This window comes from Eriocheir sinensis, chromosome 17 (genome assembly GCF_024679095.1).
Source record: "Eriocheir sinensis breed Jianghai 21 chromosome 17, ASM2467909v1, whole genome shotgun sequence".
NCBI classification, from domain to species: Eukaryota; Metazoa; Arthropoda; class Malacostraca; order Decapoda; family Varunidae; genus Eriocheir; species Eriocheir sinensis.
The window spans coordinates 3,925,522-3,952,672 of record NC_066525.1 but is presented as its reverse complement, the minus strand read 5'-3'; the positions used below and the strand labels follow the sequence as shown (position 1 = coordinate 3,952,672).

The window sequence follows — 27,151 nt, the reverse complement described above, 5'->3', positions numbered from 1 at the left end:
GTTTTTATATACGTTACAGAGAGAGATATAACACTTCGGAGTAGATCGTATCCCACCACTGCCACCATTTATTTTACTGTTTTTATATACGTTACATCCTCCTCCTCCTCCTCCTCTTCCTCCTCCTCCTCCTTCCTCTTCCTCTTCCTCTATTGTTTTTACTGAGTTAATGATTTCTCTGTTTTATTTTTGTCTACTGACCTCACTTTTTATTTATTTCTTCCTACTCTTTTTATTTCCTCCTCCTCCTCCTCCTCCTCCTCCTCACCTGTAAATTAATTAACCTCAGGTGGCGCCAGGTGTACAGAGGAAGCCGAACTCTTGTCTGAGCCACGTTCTCTCTCTCTCTCTCTCTCTCTCTCTCTCTCTCTCTCTCTCTCTCTCTCTCTCTCTCTCTCTCTCTCTCGTTAGATATGCTGTGTGTGTGTGTGTGTGTGTGTGTGTGTGTGTGTTTGGATTGATTGGTTGTGGGCGTGATTCTAGATTTGCCTTTCCGAGAGAGAGAGAGAGAGAGAGAGAGAGAGAGAGAGCTCATTTGAGGGTCATTATCTCTCGTGAAACATCTCATCAGGTAACTACAAAGGTATAATCTGGAGAGAGAGAGAGAGAGAGAGAGAGAGAGAGAGAGAGAGAGAGACTTTAAAGGCATAATCTAGACTTCCTACCTTGCCTCCACTTCTACAATGAGAGAGAGAGAGAGAGAGAGAGAGAGAGAGAGAGAGAGAGAGAGAGAGAGAGAGAGAGAGAGAGAGAGAGAGAGAGAGTCATAATCCGGAGCCTTCTTTCGTAACTTCTACCATAACATCAAGAAGAGAGAGAGAGAGACAAAAAAAGCGAGAAAGGAAAAATCCTCCTAATATTTTTTTCTTTCTCGCCTTTCTGATTCTTTCCTCTTTTCCTTTTTTCCTGTTTCCTGATACTTATGTTCCATTTTTTAACCTTTTTCGTTTCTGGTTATAATTTCTGAACTGTATTTTTTTCTTATTTTTTCTCCTCCTATAAACTGCTTTTCTATTTCTCTTGCTACTTGCTGGAAAATGTTTTAGGCACTTTCCTTGTTTTGTTCATGTATTGCTTAGTTTTACCTTAATTCTCCCTTTACAATTCCTCTCAGCATTGTCATTTTCTTTTGCTAATTTTCTTTTTCTTTTTCCTCCTTATCTGTTCTGTTCATCCTTCCACTCTGCCGTCACCTTGTTTTCTCTATATTGTTAAGTTTTAGTCTCCTTTTCCCTCTAAACTGTATCGTATTATCATTTCCATTCCATTCATCTCCATTATTAATTTCCATATTCCATTTCCCTCTTCGTTTACTTTCTTTCTCTAATCTCTCCTTTATGCCTGTCCTTCACGTCCTCCTCCTATACCACCACCTACATATCCTACTGAGCACACAACACAAAGCAGAGCTACTACCCCCACACACCCACACACACAACGCCTGTCAAACGCTGGGCTCCCTCGTGAAGAGTTGTGCGGCGCTCTCTCTCTCTCTCCCTCTCTGTCTCTCTCCCTCTCTCTCTGTCTCTCTTCCTCTGTCTCTCTGGTTGGCAATTTAACGCTTGTTCTGCTCGTCCACGAAACTGTTGGTGCGTGCAGGACCGGGATGCTGCCAAAAACGACCCGCATCTCTGTCTGCCAAAATTGTCCCTCCTCTGTCCCTTTCCCCCATAATGCCATGCCCGGTGAGGCCTTGGGGGTGTGGGCGAAGGGTGGGATGGGGGCAAGGGAGGTCAATGTGAAGGGTTTGCTCCTGGCAGGGTGTGTTAAAGGGGGAGAGGGGGTTAGGGAGGTCAAATCGAGGCGTGTGTTTTTGTCGGAGTTTATTGCCTTGAGTTTTGAGGCTTGACTTAACTAATTTTGCCTTGCCCTCTACCTGTCGAGTCCTCTTTCTTAGCTCCTCTCTTTCCCTGACTTTCCTCAATATCTTTCAGTAATTTTAACGGAATACTGGGCTTAGTACGCTTAGTTCATCATTACCTTCAGTTTCAAGACTTAATTTTTGCCTGATCCTGTACTTCTTGCCTGTTCTATTGTCACTCTGTCACTGATTGTTGTACTCCTTCACTAATTCCAACATAATATCGTTCTTAGTTTTCTTAGTTCATTGCCTTGAGTTTTCAGGTTGGACTTCACTATTCTTGTCTTGTCCCTTCTTGCGTTTTCTTTCTGCACTCCTTCCCTGACTCCTTCACTCTCCTTCACTAATTCCAACACAATATCGTTCTTAGTTTTCTTAGTTCATTGCCTTGAGTTTTCAGGCTGGACTTAACTATTCTTGTCTGGTCCCTCCCTGCCTATTCTTTCTTCACTCCTTCCCTGACTCCTTCACTATCCTTCACTAAGACAATATTGGTCCTGTTAAGCTCAGTTCATTACCTCGAATTTCCAGGCTTGACTTAACTAATTTTGCTTTGTCCTGTTCGTGCCTGCCTATTTTTTTTCATTCCCTGATTCCTTCACAGCACTTCATTAATTCTAAGACAATATTGGTTCTATTAGGCTCAGTTCATTACCTCGAATTTCTCAGCTTGACTTAACCAATTTTGCTTTGTCCTGTTCTTGCCTATCTTTTTTCTCTCATTTCCTGATTCCTTCACAGTCCTTCATTGATTCTAACACAATATTGGTCCTATTCGGCTTAGTTCATTACATTGTGCCTCCAGACTTGACTTAAACTACCTTTCCTTCTTGCTGGAAGCCCTGTTTCATACAGCCTGTACCTAAGAAGGGGTGACCGCTCTCATCCAAACCTACTGCTTATTTTTTTTTTTTCTCTTGTCAAATCTTTTGAATCAATCTCAACCGGAAAGATCAAAAGCACTTTTTCCACCACCTTCTATCTGATCGCCAGTATGGGTCCAAGGGGTTCGTTCTCTTGGTGACTTCTACTACCTAACTTAGACTCCTCTGTTTCTCTCTCTCTTGGCACTTCTAACCTTTTTGCTTTTTCATTATACATTGATAGCTTTTTTTGATAGGGTCTTTTTTTCTTCTTCTTTCTAAACTACTTTTCTCTCTTCCCTCCTTTCTCTGTACCTTTATCTCCAGTTTCCTTTCTGACCGTTCTATTTCTGCCGTGGTAGACGGTCACTGTCTTCCTAAATCTTCAACTTCTTTTAATAGAGACCCACCTTCAGAACTTAACGATTCAAGGCTGGCTGGGCTGCAGAGGCTTAGCCTCTCTCTTACTATTTTATTTTGGGCAAGAAGAAAGAACCTCCTTCAACGCCCTCAAAAAAAAAGTTTCTTTTCTCCCACACCACACACCCACTCAAACAACTATCCCTATCATTCCTTGACAACACCCAGCAACCTCACCTTCACCTTCCTCAAACATCTCTATCCCCTCTCTCCATCAAAAAATCAAACTTCACATTATCTCTCTATCTCTCTTCTTAAATCAGGCTTTCCCAGGCTGGCGTTCTTCTGTACCTTCTCCAGTTCTTCTTTGTTGTCAGTTGCTGTCCATATACAGGCCTTGTCCTCCCTCATGTATGTATGCTCATGTGGGGTGGGGGCTCACTCACACTTCTCTTGACAGAGGAGGCAAAAGGCTCCTCTTCTCTCAGCTCTCTCCTCCTCAGTCTGATAGTCTTCTACCTCTTTAAATCCAATGTTGCTTGCCTCTATCTTTCTGAACTTGCTAACTGCATGCCTCCCCCCCCCCCCCCCCGCTGCACTTCGACTTTCTACTCATGCTCATCCCTATACTGTCCAAACTTTGCAAGAGTTAACCAGCATCTTCTTTCTTTCACTCTCTTCATCCTACTCTGGGTAAACCTTCCTTCCTTCATCTCCTCCTGCCTACGACTTTCTCTTTTCAAAGAGAGGGGTATCAGGACCTCTCCTCCTTCCGAAACTGACCTCTCTTTCCTTCTCTTTTTTTTCTTTTTTTTTGGGGGAGTTTTTTTTTTTTTTTTTTTTTTTTATTTTTTTTTTTTTGAGCTTGTTTTTGTGCAAAAAAAAAAAAAAAAAAAAAAAAATTTGTCTGGCTCTGTAACTCTTGAGATGTCTTCCTTCACTCCTACACTCATTTGTCAGTCCCTTCAATATCCTTCAGTAATTCGAACACAGTATTGGTATTAATAACCTTCGTTCTTTGCGTTTTATCCCAGGACTTATTTTGTCTGGTTATGTACCTCTTGTTTTTTCTCAAAGTTCCTTCCTTCCTTCCTTAACAATAATAATAATGATGATAATAGTAATAATAATAATAATGCTCACAGGCAGAACAGGTGGACTTCTTACTCGTTAGAAAGGGGGAATATTAATACAACTAGATCGGTCAATCTCGCCCCTGCAAATGCGTAATGAAGGTGCTACCCTCTCACACGGACGGCTGTTCCTGTGTCCGCCGCGTGCTAGGAGGGACGAGAGGAGTATATCAATGCCTTTACTTATACGGGAGTTCACGAATTGATAGACTATGGTTAAGTGGATTTGTTTTGCTCGTTGAAAAAAATGCTTGCTCCCTTCTTCCCTTCTTTCTCGTTTTCTCTTCATCCTTCCATCTCCTTCCTCCCCTTCCCCATTCCTTCCCAGTCTGCTTAATCACCTCCCTCCACCTCTTCCTCCTTCCTCAAACGTGCACCCAGCTTCCTCTCTTCTCTTCCTCTCTTTCTCTTTCCTCCACCATCAATCTTCCCTCCATCTCTCCTTCCTTCTCTCCCTTCCCTCCGTGTTGTCTACATCTTATAAATATTCTACTCCCAAGCCCTCTTCCCCTTTCCATCTTCCTCTACCCTTCTTTACCCTTCATGCTCTTCCCATTCTCTTCCCTTCTCTCCGAACATTTTCCCCTTCTGTTACCATTCCGCCTTCTCCCCTTCATCCCCTTCCCACCTACCTCACTCCCTTCCCTTCCTTTCTACTTCCAAGTCTCTCAGTTTCCCCATCTCCTCTTCCCCGCCCTCCTTCACCCCATCTCATCCTTCTTCACTTCTTTTCATCTCCTCCTTCCTATTCCTAACCATCTCTTTCACACACTCATCTTCCCCTCCCTCTTTATTCTCACTCCATCCTTTCTCACTCCATTTTAATCCCATCCCTTTACTCCCAGACCTCTCTTTAACCCCTTCCTCACCTCCTCATCCCTGTACCCGTTCTACCTCCCTCGGGCGCCCTTTCCCTTCGTCCCAGTGGCTAGTGATTGCGTTTAAGTGTTCCCCTGAGTCGTCGTCTTTGCCCTTCTCTGTGCCTCGTGGTGGCTAAGCGCGCCGTCTTCGGGAGCTCACTAATGCGTCCCTGAAGTCTACCTCCTGTTGCTTCTTCTGTGACTGGATGGAGGTGTTTGGGATGGTCTCTAATGGTGTTGGATGCTCTTTAAGGGTTTGTGGTTTCCCTTTTCTTTGGTTTAGAGTGTTAAGTACTTAAAGAAGGTTCACAATCCTCCTTCGCTTTGTCTTAGATTCTTATGGTGTTAGGTTCTTAGAGGTTCGTGATCCTCCTTCTCTTTGGTTCACGGTGTTACTCCTATGGTTGATGGTGGAAGATGTTTAATGCTTGGTGTTTTTCCTCCGCTTTGGTTCATAGTGTTAGATTCTCTTATTGTTAGGTGATCAAAGGTCCGTGATTCTCTTTCTCCTTCCTATTTACTCAGAAACTTTAATTACCGAAAGAACATGAATGAATCCCCATAAATGCTTAGAGGGAAAGGAAACAAGGTATAAAGAGATAAAAGGTAAAGGGGGTAAAGATAACTAGATAAAACGTACAGAGGTCAAGTTAGGGTCCTAATATATAGCTGCGCGTGGCCTCAATGCTCATCTCCGTTTAATTGCCCTTTATAACAGAGAACACGCGGAAAACCTACATCTCCGTCCTTCCCTTCGTGTGTCCTCAGTGCAAATCGTCCAACTAACCCTTATGAGAGAAAACACGGAAAACCTACATCTCCTTCCTTCCCTTCATGTGGCCTCAGTGCAAATCGTCCAACTAACCCTTATGAGAGAAAACACGGAAAACCTACATCTCCTTCCTTCCCTACATGTGGCCTCAGTGCAAATCGTCCAACTAACCTAAATCTCCTTCCTTCCCTTCATGTGGCCTCAGTGCAAATCGTCCAACTAACCCTTATGAGAGAAAACACGGAAAACCTACATCTCCTTCCTTCCCTACATGTGGCCTCAGTGCAAATCGTCCAACTAACCCTTATGAGAGAAAACACGGAAAACCTACAGCTTCTTCCTTCCCTTCGTGACCCAGAAACTTAACCAGCCGAAGCATCTTTCATTAGGTCCCAGAAGGCCCTGTTTTATGGGTTGCGAGGGATGGAAACGGCGGGAAGGGCGAGGGTGACGGAGGACCTCATGAAGCAGGAAGGGCGCGCGAGGGGAGCGTCTCAGGAGGAGGAGAAGGAGGAGGATGGAGTCTTGAGATAGCGATTATGTGGATGCTGTAGTGATGCTTAACGATTGCTTGCTTAACCTTCCTCGTGGTAGTGGTATTGGTGTTAGTGGTGGTAGTGGTGGTGGTGATGGTGGTGGTGGTGATGGTGTTGGTGTTGGTGATGGTGGTAGTGAGGCTTATTGCTGTTTATCATTATTTTATGTGATATTTTTGTATGTTTTGTCCTAATTCCGCCTTTTTTTTATAAGTCTTGGGTATGATTTCGTATGATTTGTCTCTATTTCTTTAACTTTTTGCCATAGGTTTTAGGTCTGTTCTACAAAGAGTATTATTTTTTTTTTAGAGTAAAGGATGCAACTCAAAGGGCCAATTAAGGGAGTTATTATTATCATTATTATCATTATTATTGTTTATTTATTACAATTTTCGTATCGTATTATTGTTTCTGATATTCTCGTTACAATCTCAAGTCATCTATCTAACAAAGGGTATTAGATTCATCATCATTCTTCTGCTTTTCTTGTATTACTATTACTTCTGATATCCGTGTTGCAATTTCAAATCATTAATTCTACACTGATTATCATATCTGAACTTTTATTTTGTGAGATGTTTTTTCTCTCGCACACAATGAAGCTTCAGAACAGCGGAGAGGATGAACATAAGAATAACCGATAGAGAGGGAAGCGACATGACAAGGAAATGCATAAGGAAGAAAAAAGACAGCCGGTAAGAGGAGGGGAGTTAATAAAGAGTTAATAAGACAACAGACGGACAGGTAATCGGGTTTAATATTAACGTCACGTATCCGGAATATATACCAGTTTAGGGAACGGTAATACATCCACCCACGCATTCAATTACTCACGATAATCAAAATAAAGTAAAAGGAAAGATAATTAGACAGAGGCTTGGGAGTGATGTCACGTATTCACCTTCGAAGTAAATATATGAAACAAGTCGATGTTATCATTAATTGCTTACCTGTCCTGCATATTAGTGTGTCTGCCCAGGTGTGTGTCCCTTACCTGAGCATTGTTATATCGTGTTCGTGAGTAATGGTGTTGAGGATGGTGAAGAAGGTGAAAGTGAGTGATGGTTATGGTGATGATAAATTGAAGGGTTTGATAAGAATGTTACTTGATTTTTTGATATGTAGACGAAGGGTGAGTACAGGGAAACACGAAGATAACGATAGAGATGGATGTGAAATGTAGTAGAAATTGTTGTTGTTTGCCTGGTTTCTGTTGATACTATAAAAAATGAAGGTGAAAGAAATGATGAGACGATTAGATAAGAATGTCACGATTTTTTTATATGCAGACGAAGAGTGAGTAGAGGGAAACACGAAGATATGTGATAGAGATGGATGTGAAATATAGTAGAAATTGTTGTTAGCCTTGTTTCTGTTGATACTATAAAAAAAACTGAAGGTGAAAGAATTTAAAAGACAGTAAAAAGTTGAGATGATGGTGGTGATAGTGGTAAGCAAAGAGAAAGTGGAAGATATGGAAACATGGGAATCAGTGATGCTTTAGTTAGAATGAATAGATGAATGGCTGTGTGGGGGACCTGCTAACATATTTGTCTTATTAATGTTATTGTTAGTCATGTTATTGTTGGGATTGCTGGTTGTGGTGTTTGTGGAGCTTTTGTGATGGCGATTGCTGTGTTTTGTTTTTGAATAGAAATCATACGAGGATTATGGAAAGGGGGAGGCTCGTTCTTTTTGTGAGAGTTACCCCTTTTGTTTGGCTTCGAAGGGCGGTGTGGTGATTATACGTTGTTTTGGCCTTGTCCTTTTGTGTTTGTGTTGTGTTTGGTCAAAGGTTCAATGTGTGTGTGTGTGTGTGTGTGTGTGTGTGTGTGTGTGTGTGTGTGTGTGTGTGTGTGTTTGAGGATTTTGTGAGTTGACGTTTTCTCTCATCTTCCATTTCGTTTTCTCCTGTTTTTTTTTCTTTCCTTCTGGTTTTCGCTTTGTCTTGTTTTATTTGTGTGTTTTTTTTGTTTTTATTCTTCATCTTCGTGTTTGTTTTTCCCTCCCCACGTCGTTTCATCATGTTTCCTCTTCTCCTTTTTTTTTTTTTTTTCCTTCACGTTTACTTCGTTCTCCCTCATCTTTGCTTCCTCTTTTTAGCTTGTCTTATTTTTCCTCTCCTCATCTTTTTCTCTCCTCCTCCTCCTCCTCCTCCTCTTCTTCATCTCTTCCATCATCATCTTTGTCTCTTTCTGCTTGCAAACCCTTCAAAATTTTTCCCTCTTTCTCTCTTTTTCTGCATTCTTATTTTCTGACAGTCCTTCCTTCATTTTTTTTTTCGTACGTCTCTCTCTCTCTCTCTCTCTCTCTCTCTCTCTCTCTCTCTCTCTCTCTCTCTCTCTCTCTCTCTCTCTCTCTCTCTCTCTCTCTCTCTCTCTCTCTCTCTCTCTCTCTCTCTCTCTCTCTCTCTGTTTTATGCCTCGTTTTGCGCGCCTCCTAATCTTCTTTCTTTTTTTTCCTCTTTTTTTCTTCCTCTCATTTTTCTTCTCCTTCCTCCTCCTTCTATCCTGCTCCTCCTCCTCCTCCTCCTCCTCCTCCGTCTCCTCGTCTTGTTTTTTTTCCTCCTCCTTCCTCCAGTCGAATTCGTCCTTCACCATCTTCTCTCTCCTCCTCCTCCCCCTCTTCCTCCTCCTCCTTCTCCTCCTGACGAATCTATCTGGTCACAAACCCAATAAGAGGTTCGGTTTTTCGATGCTGATTTTATTGTCGACCTAGTTTCTCTCTCTCTCTCTCTCTCTCTCTCTCTCTCTCTCTCTCTCTCTCTCTCTCTCTCTCTCTCTCTCTCTCTCTCTCTCTCTCTCTCTCTCTCTCTCTCTCTCTCTCTCTCTCGTTGGTTTCATTTGTCAAAGCTAAAGCGTTATTAAGTGCAGAATCACAATGGTTTGGGAGAGTTTGTGTCTGTGTTGATAAATTGACACTATGGAATGGAGAGAGAGAGAGTCATTAAAGCATTCTCTAAAGGTAAACGTGCAAATATATGATGTAGAAACTCTCTCTCTCTCTCTCTCTCTCTCTCTCTCTCTCTCTCTCTCTCTCTCTCTCTCTCTCTCTCTCTCTCTCTCTCTCTCTCTCTCTCTCTCTCTCACACCTTGCCCCTTCAGTCACCATTAGGCCCACCATTACCTTCCCTTCCCTTCCCTTCTCGTCCGTCCCTTCTCCCTCCCCTCATTATCTCTTCCTTATGAGACCTATTTATTCTCCTTCCTTATATGACCTCTCCTTAAGGCTCTGCTGATGTCTATTTACTCCCTCATTACTTCTACTGCTACTACTATTACTACTACCAATACTAACTACTACACTACTACTACTACTACTACTACTACTACTACTTCTGTTACATTTCTTCTTTTTCTTTTTATGTGTTCTGACTAAGGCGCCGGTAGTCTCTTTTGGTGTGGCCTCAGTCCGTTATGGCGCAGGCAAGTTATTATATTGGCGCCATCTTGTTTGGCTTATGCTGCCCCCCCGTAGTTCAGCTTTGTTCCTTTCTCTTAAAGAGGAAATCTAGAGTCTGGGTTGATAGATGGTCTCCAGGACAGCATGTGGATAGTCTTCTTGGCCACTCGGCGGTGACCAAAAAATCCCATGCCTCCTGGACGCCGAGCCAGCACACTAACCACTCAGCCACCGCCGTTTGCCTTTTCACTACTATCGTTTCCAATCTCCGTTTGTCGGGTCTAGTTAGTTTTCTTTACCTTCCTCCTCCTCTCTTTTCCTTCTACTCAATATTTTTTCTTCTCCTCCCCTATTCTTTACTTACTGCCTTGCGTCACATCCCTCGGCTCAGATTTTTTCTCCATCTTGCCTCACTCTACATTCATTTCCATACCTTTTCTTTCCTTTCTCTTCTGTCACCGAGTCTTTTTTCCTCTTTTTTTCTTTCTCTTTCCAACTCGATTCGACCCCCACCAAAGTTTTTCAAGCCTGACGCCCTTGTTTGTGTGAGCCTGATTTAGTGGCTACTGCATCCCTCCTCCTCTTCCTCCTCCTCCTCCTCCTCCACTGTGTCCCTTTCCCATACAGGTGTTAGATAAAGATTTGTGGTACTCTATACGCGGGTGAAGGAGGCAATCACGGTGTAAGACCTCAGGGCTTATCTAAACGACTATAAGCCCCTTCCTTCGGTTCTGGGTCCTCCTCCTCCTCCTCCTCCTTCCTTTTCCTCTTCTTTGTAGTCTCTCTCTCTCTCTCTCTCTCTCTCTCTCTCTCTCTCTCTCTCTCTCTCTCTCTCTCTCTCTCTCTCTCTCTCTCTCTCTCTCTCTCTCTCTCTCTGTCCTTTATTCTCTTTTCCTTTTCCGTGGTTCTATTTTTTTGTTTTTGTTTCACCTTTTTTATTGTTCTCTTTTATTTCTTCTTTCTTTATTGCTGTTTCTTCTTCTTTTTTATTTGTTTTATTATCACCTTCTCTCTTGTTTCCTCGTTGATTTAATTCCTTTTGTCGTTCTCGTATACTATTTTGTCTTGTATTTTATCTCTTTTGTGTTCATTTTTGTAGTCATATTTTCCTTCATCTTGTTCATTTTCTTCTTCTCTTCGTGATTGTCTATTTTTCTTCATTGTCTTCATCTTTCATCTTGTCTCCGCGTTGGTTTACTTGCTTTCATCGTTCTCGTATGTTTTGTCTTGTATTTTAACTCTTTTGTGTTCATTTTTGTAGTCATTCTTTCCTTCATCTTGTTCATTTTCTTCTTCTCTTCATGATTGTCTATTTTTCTTCATTGTCTTCATCTTTCATCTTGTTTCCTCGTTGGTCAATTTCCTTTCATCGTTCTCGTATGATGTTTTGTTTTATATGTATTTTTTTTCTTCATCTTGTTGGGTTTCTCTCTCTTCTTCGTGATTGTCTACTTTTCTTCATTGTTTTCCACTTCCTCCTCATCCTCCTCTCAGTCCATCCCATTTTATGACCCACTGTATTACATTTTGGTTAGTTTTCCTTCTGCTTTTCCTCCTCCTCCGCCTCCTTTTAGTTTTCATTTCCTGTTTCTCTTCATAAGTGTACATCTCTTTTTCCTTCCCTCCCCAGGTTCTCCTTCACCATTTTTCCATTCTCATTTTCTCCTTTTCTCTCCTTCTTGGTCTCTTGTTCTTTCTTCTTTCCTGTTCTCTTATTCTCTTTGTTCATTCTTCTTTTCTTTTTTTTATCTATTTATTTCGCGTTGTCCACTTTTTACGTTTGTTCTTTATTTTTTATCTTTCGTGGTCTTTATATTTCCTCTTTCTCCTCCTGTTCTCTCTCATCTCCGTTCCTCTTTTGCCATCTGCTTCTTTCCTTTCCTTTTATTTTCACTCCCATGTTCTTTCTCCTCTCATTTCCTCATTGCAGTCTTGTTCTCTCTCTCTCTCTCTCTCTCTCTCTCTCTCTCTCTCTCTCTCTCTCTCTCTCTCTCTCTCTCTCTCTCTCTCTCTCTCTCTCTCTCTCTCTCTCTCTCTCTCTCTCTCTCTCTCTCTCTCTCTCTCTCTCTCTCTCTCTCTCTCTCTCTCTCTCTCTCTCTCCTTCTCTCTCTCTCTCATTTCTTTCTTTTTCTCTTATTCTCTCTCTTTTGTTCTCTCTTTTCTCTCTTATTCTCTCTCCTTTTCTCTCATCTTACCTCCTCTTTGTTCTCTTATTCTCTCTCTCCTTTATGTTTTCTTTAAGTACTTCTATGCTCCTCGGTTTCTCCTCACGTTTCTGTTCTCTGTTTTCCTCCCTTTCAGCATCCGCGTTATGAGAGGACAGTCTTGAGTTGATTAAACCCGTAAGTGCGACCTTCCTTTAGCAATATTCAGTGGTATTAATTCTGTGAGTGTAGTCTCTCTCTCTCTCTCTCTCTCTCTCTCTCTCTCTCTCTCTCTCTCTCTCTCTCTCTCTCTCTCTCTCTCTCTCTCTCTCTCTCTCTCTCTCTCTCTCAATATCTGTAATTGTTCGGTTCTTGTGGTAATATTTTTTTTTTCTCGTATTAATTACTTTTCTCGGCTTTCACGGCGATTTCATATTAATTGGGAAGCGTTTGGGGTCCTTGCTTTTAAGTGTGTGTGTGTGTGTGTGTGTGTGTGTGTGTGTGTGTGTGTGTGTGTGTGTGTGTGTGTGTGTGTGTGTGTGTGTGTGTGAGACCCCCTTTCCAGGCATTCTTTTTTTTTTGCTTTCTTTCTGTATCTCTATTTCTCTCTTGAATGAAGACGAAGCGTAGTGGACATTACATAGGGATTAGAGAGAGAGAGAGAGAGAGAGAGAGAGAGAGAGAGAGAGAGAGAGAGAGAGAGAATACCCATTATTGAAAAGAAAATTCCAAGTTCACTACCACCACCACCACCATCACCACTACCACCACCACCACCATTGCAAGAGTCATCGTTTGTTTTGGTCTTTCCTCTAGCTCCGTCTTAACTTGTAATCGTTCCCCGTGTTTCCAAACCTTGACTCGATTCCTTTTGTGACTTCTTTTTCGAATCTTACCGAGGAAGTAGGCGTTTAATTCTCTCTGTCTTTTTCCTTCTCTTTTTCGTTTTCCGCTATCAAGGGTCTGAAGGATTGAACTTAGAGGTGGGTAAGAGGAGGGAAAAATCAATTATAAGGCGTAGTTAGCTAGGAAGACGCATGTAAGAGAAGGGATTCCATAAGAGGGCGGATAAGAAGATGGGTAGATATTTGGAAAGGTAGAATTTGTAGAAGGTAAAGAAGGGGATGGGATGAAATAGTTAACGGAAAGCTTAGGTAAGAGAAGGGAGGTGTATGTCATGAGAAAGGTAACAGAGAGATGGGCAACGAAAGAGAGTAGGAAATGAATGAGTGTTAGGAAGATAAGGAAGTTTGTGCTATAATGTAAAGATGTAGATAGATAGAAAAGCATAAATAAGAGGAATTGGACAAATATGAGGATAGATAAAATAAGAAAAATAAATGGTGTCTCTTGGTAGAATTCATAGTAGGGAAATGAATGAGTGTTAGAAAGATAAGGTAGTTTGTGCTATAATGTAAAGATGTAGATAGATAGATAGAAAGCATAAATAAGAGAAGTTGGACAAATATGAGGAAAAGATAAGGAAAATAAATGGTGTCTTTTGGTAGAATTTGTAGTATGGAAATAATGAAGAGAAAGAAGACAAAAAAAATATTGAAGTGTATATTAGATTAAAGTGGAAATGTAGGAGTGTAGTGAGTATTGAGGAGAATGAAGAAAAAGGCAATTAAAAGAGTTGGATGATAAATGGAAAAGCAATGGATGGCTACCGGATAAATGGAAAAGGTAAGGAAAATAAATGGTGTCTCTTGGTAGAATTAGTGGTAGGGAAATAATGAAGAGAGAGAAGACAAAAAAAAATATTGAAGTGTATGTTAGTTTAAGTGGGAATGTAGGAGTGTAGTGAGCATTGAGGAGAATGAAGAAATGGTAAATAAAAGAGTTTGATAATAAATGAAGAGGTATAGTATAGCTTCCATAGGTCTCATTGCACACATACACAAACACACATCCCCCTCCCTCCCCCTTACCCACCCACCAATCACCACTGCCTCAATTTGTAAAAGTTTACCGAAAAATTTAATCCGGCAGCCTTAATTATTGTTTTTCAAGTCCATCGTGCAATAATTAACATTCATGGCAACACTTTTTTTTTACCGCACTCACTACAAAACATATCTGGTGAAGTGTTGCCGGGTTGTAGTGCTTGTGTTGCATCGATGTCGGTTAGTGTTACTTTGATATTGATTAGTGTTACTTTGATATAGGTTTCTCGTTGCTCATCTGTCATTAGGAATTTTTTTTTTTCGTAATAGACTTTTCAATACAATTTTGGCGATATGGATTTCCCTTTACTCATCATTATTCTTACTCATAATTCGTCTTTTTATTGTTGTTTTCTATTATCATATCTTCTGTTGGGGTACTTAAAGGAAAGAACAATATGTGTGTGTGTGTGTGTGTGTGTGTGTGTGTGTGTGAGAGTGTGTGTGTGTGTGTGTGTGTGTGTGTGTGTGTGTGTGTGTGTGTGTGTGTGTGTGTGTGTTCATCTGAGTGCTTTTGGCCGCCCGTGTCCGCCGTCTGGGCTGATTGGCAGGTGAGGGACATGGAGTGTGCAGGTGTACGTGTGTATTTTTTCACCTGGGCGGACAGGGCGGCGGGTCGGCTCACTCACACGGTAAAACACAGGTGGAAGTTTTCTCTACAGTGACAGAAAAAAAAAGAATTATGTAGCCTTTTCTTTTGTTTATTTTTCAGAGTATTTTTTTGTTATTTTTGGGGCGTGTTTTTCTGTTTATTTATTTTTTATTTTTTAGCCTTGAAGAAAGCAGCTCAAGGGCAAAATCTAATGAAAAAAAATGCCCGCTAATCACTTCTATATGTTTAGTTTTTTACACTCTAGTTAAGGTTTTATGTATAGGTTGAAACTTTCTCTCCATTTTGATACCACAGACGTCGCGCCGACTAAACGAAACTTTCCAACTTCCCTTTTGATATAGAGAAAAAGACGTGTTGCCTGTTCTTTATATTCTTCATTCCTATATTTGCCTTTCTAGCTAAATTCTTACGTTACTTTGTTTTCTTATTCTGTAAACAAAGATGGTACGGTAAAACGAAGGTGGAATTATTCTTTCCCATATTGACAGAAAAAGAAGCACATAACCATTTTTATATGTTTCCAAGAGTATTATATTTGTTATTCTTCAACGTGTATCTCCGTTTAATTCCTTACTCTGTGTTTGAGGTTTAAATAATGAGTTTAAGTTTCTCTACATATCTTACAGAAGAGAAAAAGTTACTGCCGGTTTGATATATACTCTTCATTTCTTCATAGAGTGTAAAGAGAAAGAGGAATGCCTGAGGAATAGAAAAAACGAAGAGTGGGGCAAGAAATTAAAGAAAAAGAGACATAGAAAAGAGGAGAATGATGAGGGGGAAACCAGACACGCAATCTTGTACATTTTCTCTCGTATGTTTTATTTTCTGTTTTCTGTGGTTTAGGTTTTATGGACTAGCGGAGGCGTGTATCGTTGCTCTTCTTTTTCTCCTCATTTTTGCGGACTTACAGATAGAAGCAAAAGTGAAGTGTCTTTTTCCAGGACGTAACAGCTTTTTGAAGTGTCACTCGTCAAGGGATAGTCAGTAAAAAACGCATACAACACACACACACACACACACACACACACACACACACACACACACACACACACACACACACACACACACACACACACACACACACACACACACACACACACACACACACACACACACACACACACACACACACACACACACACACACACACACACACACACACACACACACCTTTTTTCTTCACCTGTTGCTCAAAACTCCGAGGCTTATTAACGTTCAGTGGCCGCCTGTTGCTTTACTTCCATCTTGACCCGTTCGTCTGCGTCCTAGTCTTCCTCCTATTTTCTCATTCTCCACTAGCCACTGCCTCTGGTTCACGTTTAATCTCTTACGCCGCCCATAATCTCCATTAACTCTTACTTGTTTCCTAGTCTTATTATCCCCCGGTTATTGCTTCTTCTCTACTAATTACTGTTTCTTGTTCATATTTATCATGCTCCATTTTTCTTACTCTCTCTCACTGTTCTTGCTCTCACCATTATTTGATTTTTCCACCATCAATATTTTCTGTTCCTTCCACCATCTCCAGGTTTCACTCTTATATTTCAGGATGCTTCTCGTATCTACTTGTATCTTCCGTAGCAACTCTGTACTCTTGTGTATTGAAATATCGGTTGAAGTTACCGTAGACTTTCAAATCCATTGCTCTGTCTACACCTCTGTCTGCTCCTCTGCTCAGTCACCGTGGTACTTTTCTGTTAACCTCTTCCTTCTGTTTCACTTTCCTATCGTTTTCATTCACTTTCTGTTGCATTTGTGCCTCCACTCAGACCTCTCATCCATTCTGTGTTTCATCTTCACTTTTTCATCCATGGCTCTCAGTTACCTCGCGCTATCCCATGCTAGTCATCCATTTCCATTTATTTTCACTCAATTCTCAGCCGTTGCTCATTCATCTTTCTCTCTCTTGTTCAAATCTTCCTTAGCTTCCTCTCCTGTTATAATTTCATTCTCCCTCATCTCCCTCACCCACCTCTGTTTTAATTTTACCCTCCCTTATGTCTCTCGCTCTCCTCTCCCGTTATCTTTTCATTCTCCCTCCTCTCTTTCCTCTCCCGCCATATTTTCATTTTCCCTCACCTCTCTCACTCTTCTCCTTGGTTATATGTTTGTTCTCCCTCATCCATTGTACCTTCATTACCCTCTATTGTGACTATCTCCCTCCCTCACTCCCCGCGTTATCTCCTCCCTACCTCCCTTTTTTCGAACTCCTAAAATCCGTCTGTGCAGCCTCATCAGACATGGAAAGAGTGTTTGCATGTCATTACTCGTGATTAGTGTTTCCGGAGCGAGGGAGATGAACCCATTCGTGATTATACTTCTACTTTTTCTTCTCCCATATAGAGGAAAATGAGTTCGGTGTTTTTGCGGGATGTAAAATATTTGAAAAAGTCTGCGGTAAAGTCGATCCATGTTTCAGTACTCAACAGGAAGGTACATAGTCTCTACGTATATGCTTGTATGAATTATTTTCCTTTCTCCTACCACGTAATTTACAAGGATTGAATTTAGGAGTTTCAACGGAGATTCTGTGTATAGGACAGCCCTGTACTTACCTATCTCTCTGTCTGGGTACTTATATACAATCAAATCATTCTTTGCTCTATTAATGATTTGAGGGACCTAAGAAAATATAGTGATAATATTAAAAACTAACATCTAAAATACATGCAGTAGCTAGATGACGAATGTAGAACCCCATCGTATCACTGTAGCATCTGAAGTAATACAACCATAGTGCTTCTGCTCCCCCCCCAAAAAATAATGAAGATAAGTGATGATAAATAAAGTTAAAGATAAAAACAACACAAACAAGTATATATAAATGGAATCGTGTCACTCTTCACTGTCACAAACTGTTACATCCAAAATTCATCCGCCAAAGGTTAATCCTCTTAGCTGTAATCCATTCACTCCAACGCCTGGGCTTCAACGCTATCCAGATCAAACAACGTCACACCCAAACAACCGTCGAGCCTTTCACTTCCCTCCGCTGCTGTGCTGGTGTTATAGATGAAGGGAGGAAGGGCTTAAGGGAGGGGGAAGATATCAGAAAAGTGATCTTGAGGTGACATGTTAAAGGAGAGTGTGTGTTTGTGTGTGTTGAGTGGTAATAGGTTTTTGAAATAAGTCCTGAATTGGGTGAAGATACAGAATTGCAATCTAGAAGTGGTGTCGTGTGTAAAGAGTGTGTGTGGGAGGCTGTGTGTGTGTGTGTGTGTGTGTGTGTGTGTGTGTGTGTGTGTGTGTGTGTGTGAAATAATAACTCGCTGCGGCTTCCATTTCTATATCGTTCCTTGGTTGACTCGATCTTTTATCCCCGGAATGGATCAGGAAAGGGTGTACAGGTCTAAATGAGGGAAAGGAAGGGTCTAGGCGGGGAGGAAAGAAATGGAGAAGAAGAAGATAAAAAGAAAAAGAAAGAAAGAGCAAGTGAAAGGAAGAGTGGATGCTGGAAGGGAGAATACGGGAAAGGTAAACAATGGAAAAAAAAGGAAAGAAAGACTCGAACGTAATGCTTATCGATTTTTCTTGTACGTTTCTTTGGGTATGCGGCCGTGTGACACATATCGGCTCAGGGAGGTGGACGCCCCTGCCCTGCATAGTCCCGGATCCCCTGCGTTAAAGGGTGGGCGCCATTAAGGGCATGAGGGCGTAAAAAATATAACCTACATGTAAAAGAACAACATTTATCCTCGTTTCCTCTTGGTGACCTAACGGAGAGTCACCTGTAGGAGTAAAGGCGGACTCGTGTATGTGTGTGTGAATCAGAACGAGTTGACAGGCCGACCTTTTGTGCGTGAAAGAAAGAACCGTTAAAAGAACACAAGTCAGCTCAGATAACAATTGCGTGAGTTTTGGTCGTTGAAGACAGACACTAAGAAGAGTTTATGAACCTCGGAAGTCAGTCGCTTAGATGCAAGAGAAAATTGTTGAAGTATGGAAGAAAGAACCGTCAAAGAACACAAACTAGCGTGGATGACAACGGCGTGAGTCTTTGGGTTCGAAGACAGTCACTTAGAAGACGCGCTTTTATGAACCGTGGAAGACAAACATAGATAGAAAAGAAATATTGATGAAGCGTGAAAGAGCACCGTCATAAGAACACAAACTGACTAGGAAGACAACCGCGTGACATTGAGAGGTCGATGACAGACATTTAGAAGACGCGCTTTTATGAACTGTGGAAGACAAACATAGATAGAAAAGAAATATTGATGAAGCGTGGAAAAGAGCACCATCAAAAGAACACAAACCAGCTAGGAAGACAACCGGGTGACATTGAGAGGTCGAAGACATAGTTAGAAAATGCGAGTTTGTTAACCGTAGAAGACAGGCACTTAACAAAGACAAATTGATGAAGCCTAGAAGAAAGAACTGTAAAAAGAACACTAATGAACCAGGAAAACACCGCAACACTGAAGTACTTGAGCTCTCCGCGCGGCGCCTCTTTGAAGACAACGGGAAGTCAAGCGTTGAAGTTCCTGAGCCGCGGGACGCCGGGCGAGGGAGCGAACGCGGAGAACCAAAGTCGGCCGTCACCCCCGCCGCCACTCGCTTCACCTTCGCTTCTACTCAACAGGAAACGCTCAGAGGCTACGTTACGTGACACCCTTACCATTTAATGTCGTTTAGGAGCCTCTAATTGATCATAAGAGTATCAAGAGCGCGTTAAAGCCGAGAATAAGTCTTTAGAGCAACAAAGAGCAATGTTCCGTATCGCCTTCACCACTTGAGTCGCTTCTGGTCCAGGAATTCGATCATAAAAGTGTCAAGTGCGCGACAGATCCATTAATAAGTGTTTAAATCGCCAAAGAGCAAAGTTAAGTGTCTCCTTCACCACTTGAAATCGTGTAGGTGCCAGAAAGCCGTACGTAAGAGGATCAAGAGCGCAAGAAAGCCGAAAATACGTGTTTAAAGTGTCACAGAGCAATGTCACTTGTCCCCTTCACCAGTTATGGGTGTTCAGGCTTTTGGAATCCGATGAGGACAGTATCAATAGCCCGATAGAGTCGATAATAAATGTTTAAAGCGGCAAAGAGCGATGGCAGATAAAAAGAAGAGAAAGAAAGTAGTTGAGGCAGAGAGGAAAAGAGAGATTGAAGGAAATTTGGGTACTGAAAACGGAAACAGGGAAGGGGAAGATGGAAAAAACGAATCTCCTTCACCACTTAAGATCATAAAAGCGCTCACGAGTCGATACTTTAAAGTGTGCAGTGAACATAAGAACCAAAAAATGCGTGTTTAAAGCAAGACAATACGAATACTTTTACGTTTAGCGACCAGAGGCTACATAACGCGTCTCCTTCACCGGCTAACGTTGTAAAGTCGCCGAGAATTAGACATTTTGTGTTTGCCAGGCACGCGAGACCCAGAGGAGAAAGGATTGTGAAAGAGGAACGGGGGAAGAACTGTAGTGCAGGGATGAAGGAGGTAAAGTATGAGTGCACGGAGAGAGGGAAGAAAGTGAAAGGAAAAGGTGGATGCTGGAAAACAGAATCGGGTATGGTGAAAAAGAAAAGGGAGGAAAAGACTCGACAGGAACAGGAAAAGGGGATCGATTCAAAAACTTTAGTGGCCGGAGTGAAGGAAAACGTGGACAGGGAGGAAGACATAAAAAAAGGAGAGAAAGAAAGTAGTTGAGGCAGAGACGGAAAGGGGGACAGAAGGAAATGTGGGTACTGAAGGCGGAGACAGGGAAGGGGAAAATGGAAAAACGAAAAATAGCTGTGGATATGGACTGTAGCCTTTCCTGACGTTACGGGAAGCTGTGTAACGTAGTAAGTAGAGTAACGTAACGCAGGGATTAAGGAAAGAGGAAGAGGAGGGGGGGATACAGTAACGTGTCTCCCCAGCCCGTTAAAGTCACCTCGTTAATTATTCTGTATTTTGTATTTGTAAGGAACGAGAGATCAGGGAACGGGTAATTAGGACAAGGCAATAAACACCAGCTAAGAGGAGTAACGCAACACGTCTTAATCGCCACTTAACGGTAATTTAGACGCTTAGGGTTCGATAATTAGAATATGTAGAATACGAGAGAGCCTGTGAGTACGTAGTTATAAGGGTTAATGGAGAGTAGCCTTACCTGATGCGGGGAACACACGGGGAGGAAGATAAAAACGTCAGATAGTAAAACCGCGTGTGTCGGAGGTTAGAGTTTCCATTAAGAGGACAAGATACTTAGAATAAATGAACACTCAGACACAAGAGAAACAGATGAGGCAGAAACTCCACGCGCGTCTCAGAGTGGCGCTTCATTTAAAGAGGAAAAAGAGAAACGGGAAACTTGGGAAAAAGAACATTTTAATACAACACCAAGGAGGAAGAAACACTTAGGAAACACTTGAAGACACACACGAGAGATAACACGGAAACCTGAGTTGGTATAAAGTTGCGGCCATTTTGGAAGAAGAGAGAAACGCAACTTGACAGGAAGAAACACGAAGGAGGAAGATAAATACACTTAGGAAGAAGGAGACACTTAGAAAGATCTCCCATAGAAGAGATAACACCACAGCCTGAGTTGGTATAAAGTTGCGGCCATTTTGGAAGAAGAGAGAAACGCAACTTGACAGGAAGAAACACGAAGGAGGAAGATAAATACACTTAGGAAGAAGGAGACACTTAGAAAGATCTCCCATAGAAGAGATAACACCACAGCCTGAGTTGGTATAAAGTTGAGGCCACTTTGGAAGAAGAGAGAAACGCAACTTGACAGGAAGAAACACGAAGGAGGAAGATAAATACACTTAGGAAGAAGGAGACACTTAGAAAGAACTCCCATAGAAGAGATAACACCACAGCCTGAGTTGGTATAAAGCTGCGGCCACTTTGGAAGAAGAGAGAAACGCAACTTGATAGGAAGAAACACGAAGGAGGAAGAGAAATACACCTAGGAAGAAAGGAGACACTTAGAAAGAACTCCCACACGAGATATAACACTACACCCTGAGATAGTATAAAGTTGCGGCCACTTTGGAAGAAGAGAGAAACGCAACTTGACAGGAACAAACACGAAGGAGGAAGAGAACTACACTTGGAAAGAAAGGAGACATTTAGAAAGAACCCCTGACGAAATAAAACACCCGAAACCTGAGTTGGTAAAAGTTGCGGTCATTTTAGAAGAGAATCGCAACTTGACAGGAACAAACACGAAGGAGGAAGAGAACTACACTTGGGAAGAAAGGAGACACTTAGAAAGAACCCCTGACGAAATAAAACACCCGAAACCTGAGTTGGTATAAAGTTACGGTCACTTAATACGAGAAAACGGAAACTTGTGAAGAAACACCGAGGAAGAAGAAACACACTTAGTAAGACAGGAGACACTTACCAAGAACCCCCACACGAAAGCTTACACGCCAGAATGAGTTAGTGTAAAGTTACGGCCACTTAGGAAGACGAAAGACACAGACAGGTAGAGGAAACAAAACAATCAGCAAAAACCAAACCCACACCAGGTAACCCTACACGTATCTTACACCAAGTTAGCATCACGTACCTGGCTGGGAGGTAAAGGTGTGTGTTTGGAGACGTAGAAGATGGGCGGGTGAGCCTGGCTGCTGCTGCTGCTGCTGAGATGCGCGGAGAGTGGCGACCCAACGGAAAGTGGACGGGACGGGGCCGCCACACCTGTATATATACCCACCTGGCCCCGCTGCGCCCCGCCCCGCCCACCTCACACCACCGCTGACATTTGGGTGTCTTGGTGACGTCAGGACCGGAGCTGCCATGTTGAGGGGGACGAGAAGGGGAGGGAGGAGGGGGACGGAGATGAGATTGGGAAGGGGAAGGGAGAGGGGAAAAGGAAAGAGGGGAAGGGGAAGGGGGAGGAGCAGTATTGTTAAGGAAAAGGAGTGGGTAGAAAGAGACAGACGAGAAGGGGAGGGAAAGGAGAAGGGGGAGGTACAGAAGAGAAAGGGAGGGGGAGGGGAAATTTTAAGAAAGGGATGGTGAAGGAGGGGGAAGGAAGGAGGAGAAGAGAAGGGAAGGGGAAGGGAGAGCAGTATGTTTGGGGAGAAGGGAGTGAAGGGGATGCAGGGAGAAGAGGGGGAGGAGAAGGGAAAGTATGATTGTAAGTGAAAAGGAGGAGGAGAAGTTGTTGAAAGAGAAGGGAGGAGGATAGTGGAAAGGAGATCAGTATTGTTAGGTGAAAAGGAGAGTGGGTCGAGGGAAAGAAAATATGGAAGGAAAAACATCATATTAGTGTAAGATTACGATGGATGGGTTGAGGGGGGATAGGAAGGAGTAGATGGGAGGAAGCGAAGAAAAAGGTAAGTGAAGGGAAGTGAATATCATTATTGGAGGAGGGTAAGAGAAACGAGGGGAAGGGGAAAAGGGAAAGAATGGGTAAGAAATAGGAAAAAAAGAGGAGCATCATAATTGGGGGAAAATAAAAAATCATGTAAGAAGAGAATAGAGAAAGGGGAGAGAAAAAGAGGAGAAAGGTAAATGATGAGAGAAATGAAGAGAAAGGAAAGGATGTTATATTGAGAAGAGGTGATGTTGATTGTGTAACATTTCCTAACGTCTTTGTAATGCTGAGTGGTGGTGGTGGTGGTGGTGGTAATGGTGGTGGTGGTGGTGGTAATGGTGGTGGTGGTGTTGGTGATAGTGGTGATACTTTCTTTTATGCCATTGTTCTTAAAGCAGTGAGTCCATTTATTTAACGTTCTGAATTGCTTTGCCCTGTTGACCTTGAAGTGGAACAGACGGAGGCGGTGACGGAGGAAGAAGAAGAGGAGGAGGAGGAGGGAAGGTGGGCGAAGGGGGGAAAAACAAGGAGGAGGAGGGGGGAGAAATGACGAAAGAGGAGAGAGAAAGACGAGATAAGTAAAAGGTGAAAAGGAGGAAGGAAGGAAGGAAGGGGAATGAGGTGTAGGCAGGGACGAAAAATACGAAATGTTGGAATGACTAAAAAAAAAAGTATGAGAAGAGAATGATGAGAGAGGAACAAGGACAGGGAAGGAATAAAACGAGAGAAGAAAAAGAACGAAAAAATAATATAATAACGAGAAATTTGGAAATGTTGGAGTGACTAAATAAAGAGTATGAGAAGAGAATGATGAGAGAGGAACGAGGACAGGAAAGGAATAAAAAAGAGAAGAAACAGAACGAAAAAACAACATAATAACGAGAAATTGGGAAATGCTGAAATTGATACAGAAAAGAAAAACAAAGCAAGAAAACGGAGGCATTATTTAGAGGGGAACTAGACACATACACGTAAAGGAAGAAACGCAAATAAAACCAAATATGAGAGAAAAGCGAAGGAAAGTATAAATATTGTAGGAGTAAGAACGGGAGAGAAAATGAAAAAGCGAGAAATGAGAGGAATGATGAACAGGTGTCGGGAAACTAGACATACGAGAAAGAAGAAAATAAACTAAAAACCGAAGTAGGAGAAACAGAAGTCGGGGAAAAGTGAAAAAAATAGAGAATAATAAAAAAAGGTAAGAAGAAAATAAGAGAAAAATGATAAAGGGGGAAACAAAAACACGGAGGAAAGGAGTAAATAAATGAAACTAAAAGAAAAAAACGTTTGAAATAGAATTGTGAAAAAATCGTAAAGCATGGAAATGGAAATCAGAGGAAAGAGACGAGAAAAGAAAGGGGAGGAAAGGAGGGGAAGAGGGAGGGACACAGTGCTGCCCCCCGGAGGAAAAATCAAACGACAGAGAACTCAGTGAGGCTTTCCTTGCTTATTCACCTGTTGGCTTCTTTCGATAATACGCCCACGACAGGTAACCCCCTCCCCCCCACCCCCCCCTCTCCTCTCTCTCCCCCGCGCCTGCACACTCCCACACATACCTACACGCCTTCATGCCTTCACACGCCCACACAACTCTCATCTCCCGCCCCACTTGGCCAGAGTCTTACACGCACACACGCACCTACGCAACCACACACATACGCAGCCACGCTACCACACACACGTACGCACGAACACACTTAGCTTATCCACTCAGAGCTTAGTTGTACCTCCTCCTCCTCTATCTCGTTCATCTTCCCTCCTACCTCCAATTCTTTCTTTATCGTGTCCTCCCTACCTCGCCTTCCTCCTCCTCCTCCTCCTCCTCCTCCTCCTCCTCCTCCTCGTCGTTGTCGTCGTCCTCGTCCTCTTTCCCATCTCATTTACGCATGCACCTACGCACGCACTCCTCCTCCTCCTCCTCCTCCTCCTCCTCCTCCTCCTCCTCCTCTCCCCTCTGTAATATAGGCCACACGTATTTTCACTTCTCCCCCAAAATATATTAGACAATTTTAATATCAACGGCCCCTCACCCTCCCCTCCCTCTTCTCTCCTCTCCTTCCCCCTGCTCTTCATCCTCTATTATCCCCGCGCCTTATCTTCCCTCCCCCCCCTCCTTCCCCTCCTTCCCCTCACCTCTTCCTCGCTTTATCTCCCCTCACTTTTCCATTTTTTCTTCTTTCTATCTTTTTCCAGTCAATTTCCTCTCACCTCTCCATCCTCTCTCTTCTCTTTCTTCCCTTACCTGTGTCTCCCCTTCTTTCCCTCACCTATCTCTCCCCATCTTCCCCTCACCTCTTCCCCGTTTTATCTCCCCTCACTTTCCCTCTCTTCCTTCTTTCACTTTCCACTCACTTTCCCTTCACCTCTCCACCCTCTCTCTTCTCTTCCTTCCCTTACCTGTCTCTCCCCTTTCCTCCTCGTCCTCCACTTCTTGCTTTCACGTGTTCTTCCTTATTCCTCTTTCTCTTCACTTCTCTGTTGGTTTGAAAGTGACCTGTTTTTGTGTGTGTATATGTTTGCTTTCTTTAGTGTGTATGTGTGTGTGTATGTGTGTGAGTGTGTTGTATCGCATTCACACTTTATTTTTATCTTATCTGAGAGGAGAGAAAAGAAAAACATAGAAAAACCATGCCAGTAAAAAAATGAAGAGACATAAATCAAGCAAGTGCTGTATCGTGGAGCTTCGCGAAAACACTCTCCACTTTACAACCACAAAAAAAGGAAAAAAAAAAAAAGAATTCCAATAAAAGTTTAAATGAATAATAAAAAAAATAAACTGAAAACAATAGAAATCTGTCCGCGATACGAGGTTTTACAATACCGTTTTTTTCTTTATCATTCCCTGTGTGTGTGTGTGTGTGTGTGTGTGTGTGTGTGTGTGTGTGTGTGTGTGTGAATCGGCTTTAATGACTTTAATGTAAATTCTAACAGAGAGAGAGAGAGAGAGAAGAAAAATAGGACGAAAAAAAAATACAAAAGAAGAGAGAGAGAGAGAGAGAGAGAGAGAGAGAATTACAGTAGTGTGATGATACAATTAAAAGCTTCCGTTTTGTTTCATCAGGTAATTAATCAAAGGTGTGAATTACCCGATGATCCTCTTGTTTCACGCACACACGAACACACACACACACGAACACACACGAACACACACACACGAACACACACACACACACACACACACACACACACACACACACACACACACATGACTTCGCAACCTATAACTATTTTTTCCTAACTATTATTTCCTCTTCCCTCTCTATCCTCTAATCCTTCCCTTCCTTCCTCCCACTTACCTCCTTTTCTCTCTCTCTCTCTCTCTCTCTCTCTCTCTCTCTCTCTCTCTCTCTCTCTCTCTCTCTCTCTCTCTCTCTCTCTTCTTAACTTCTCTCATCTTCATTTCCCTCTCAATTCCTCTCTTTCTCTCTCTCTCTCTCTCTCTCTCTCTCTCTCTCTCTCTCTCTCTCTCTCTCTCTCTCTCTCTCTCTCTCATCTCCACATCCTTATCCCTCCTTCACCCTGCTCCTCTTCTCTCCTTCTCCCTTACACTCATTTCTCCCTCTACTGTATCCACACTTTCCTCTCCCTTCCCTCCCCTTCCCACCTACATTCATCTCCATCTTCCTCCCACCCATCTTCTCTCCCTTCTATTCTTCCTACTCAGCTGCCTGTCTTTCTTATCCTCTCTCCATCATCTCTTCTGCTTCCTTCATCTTCACATTTTCTTTTTACCTTGCTCCGTTTTCTTTCTCCTTTTTAATTGCATCACCGTCAAGGATTTTCAGCACTAACTTTTCTTTATTTCTTTTTAACTCCTTCCGTATTTGGTTACTTCCTGCCCACCTACTTCGCTTCCCACACGTATCTCTCTCTCTCTCTCTCTCTCTCTCTCTCTCTCTCTCTCTCTCTCTCTCTCTCTCTCTCTCTCTCTCTCTCTCTCTCTCTCTCTCTCTCTCTCTCTCTCTCTCTCTCTCTCTCTCTCTCTCTTCGCTTTATTTGATACGCTGAGAGAGAGAGAAGAGATCTGCCTTTGTGTCTTTCTATCATCCAATCGCGACATCTATTTCCGTTTGTGTGTGTGTGTGTGTGTGTGTGTGTGATGTATTTCTTGGTGTACGTGTATATTGTGGTTGTATTCAGTGTTTTGTTTGTCTGTCTTACTTATCTATCTATCTGTCTGTCTGTCTGTCTATCTATCTCCATCTACCTATCTATCTACCTATCTCCAAATCTTTACTAACCTGTTTTTTGTTGTGGTATTCAAAAGGTAATCAACGGGTCATCTCACACTTCATTACACCTCTTGTGGGGTTACCTTAGCGTGAGGCAATTAGTCTGTGTCCAGGTGAATGCTCGCGAAGGTGTTGATACGTTCATTAGAGTTTTAATGATGATGATGATGAG

At 42.4% G+C, this 27,151-nt stretch overlaps 1 protein-coding gene across 1 annotated transcript in view; it reads right to left on the bottom strand.

Moving 5' to 3' along the window:
• Nucleotides 1-22,135, bottom strand: part of LOC126999801 (FMRFamide-related neuropeptides-like) — a 98,977-nt gene extending 76,842 nt beyond the window's left edge. Inside the window, exon 1 of the mRNA XM_050862762.1 lies at nucleotides 21,995-22,135. The gene's annotated coding sequence lies outside the window, so the exon portion shown is untranslated. The remainder of the gene's footprint in view (nucleotides 1-21,994) is intronic.
• Between the last annotated feature and the right edge of the window lie 5,016 nt (nucleotides 22,136-27,151).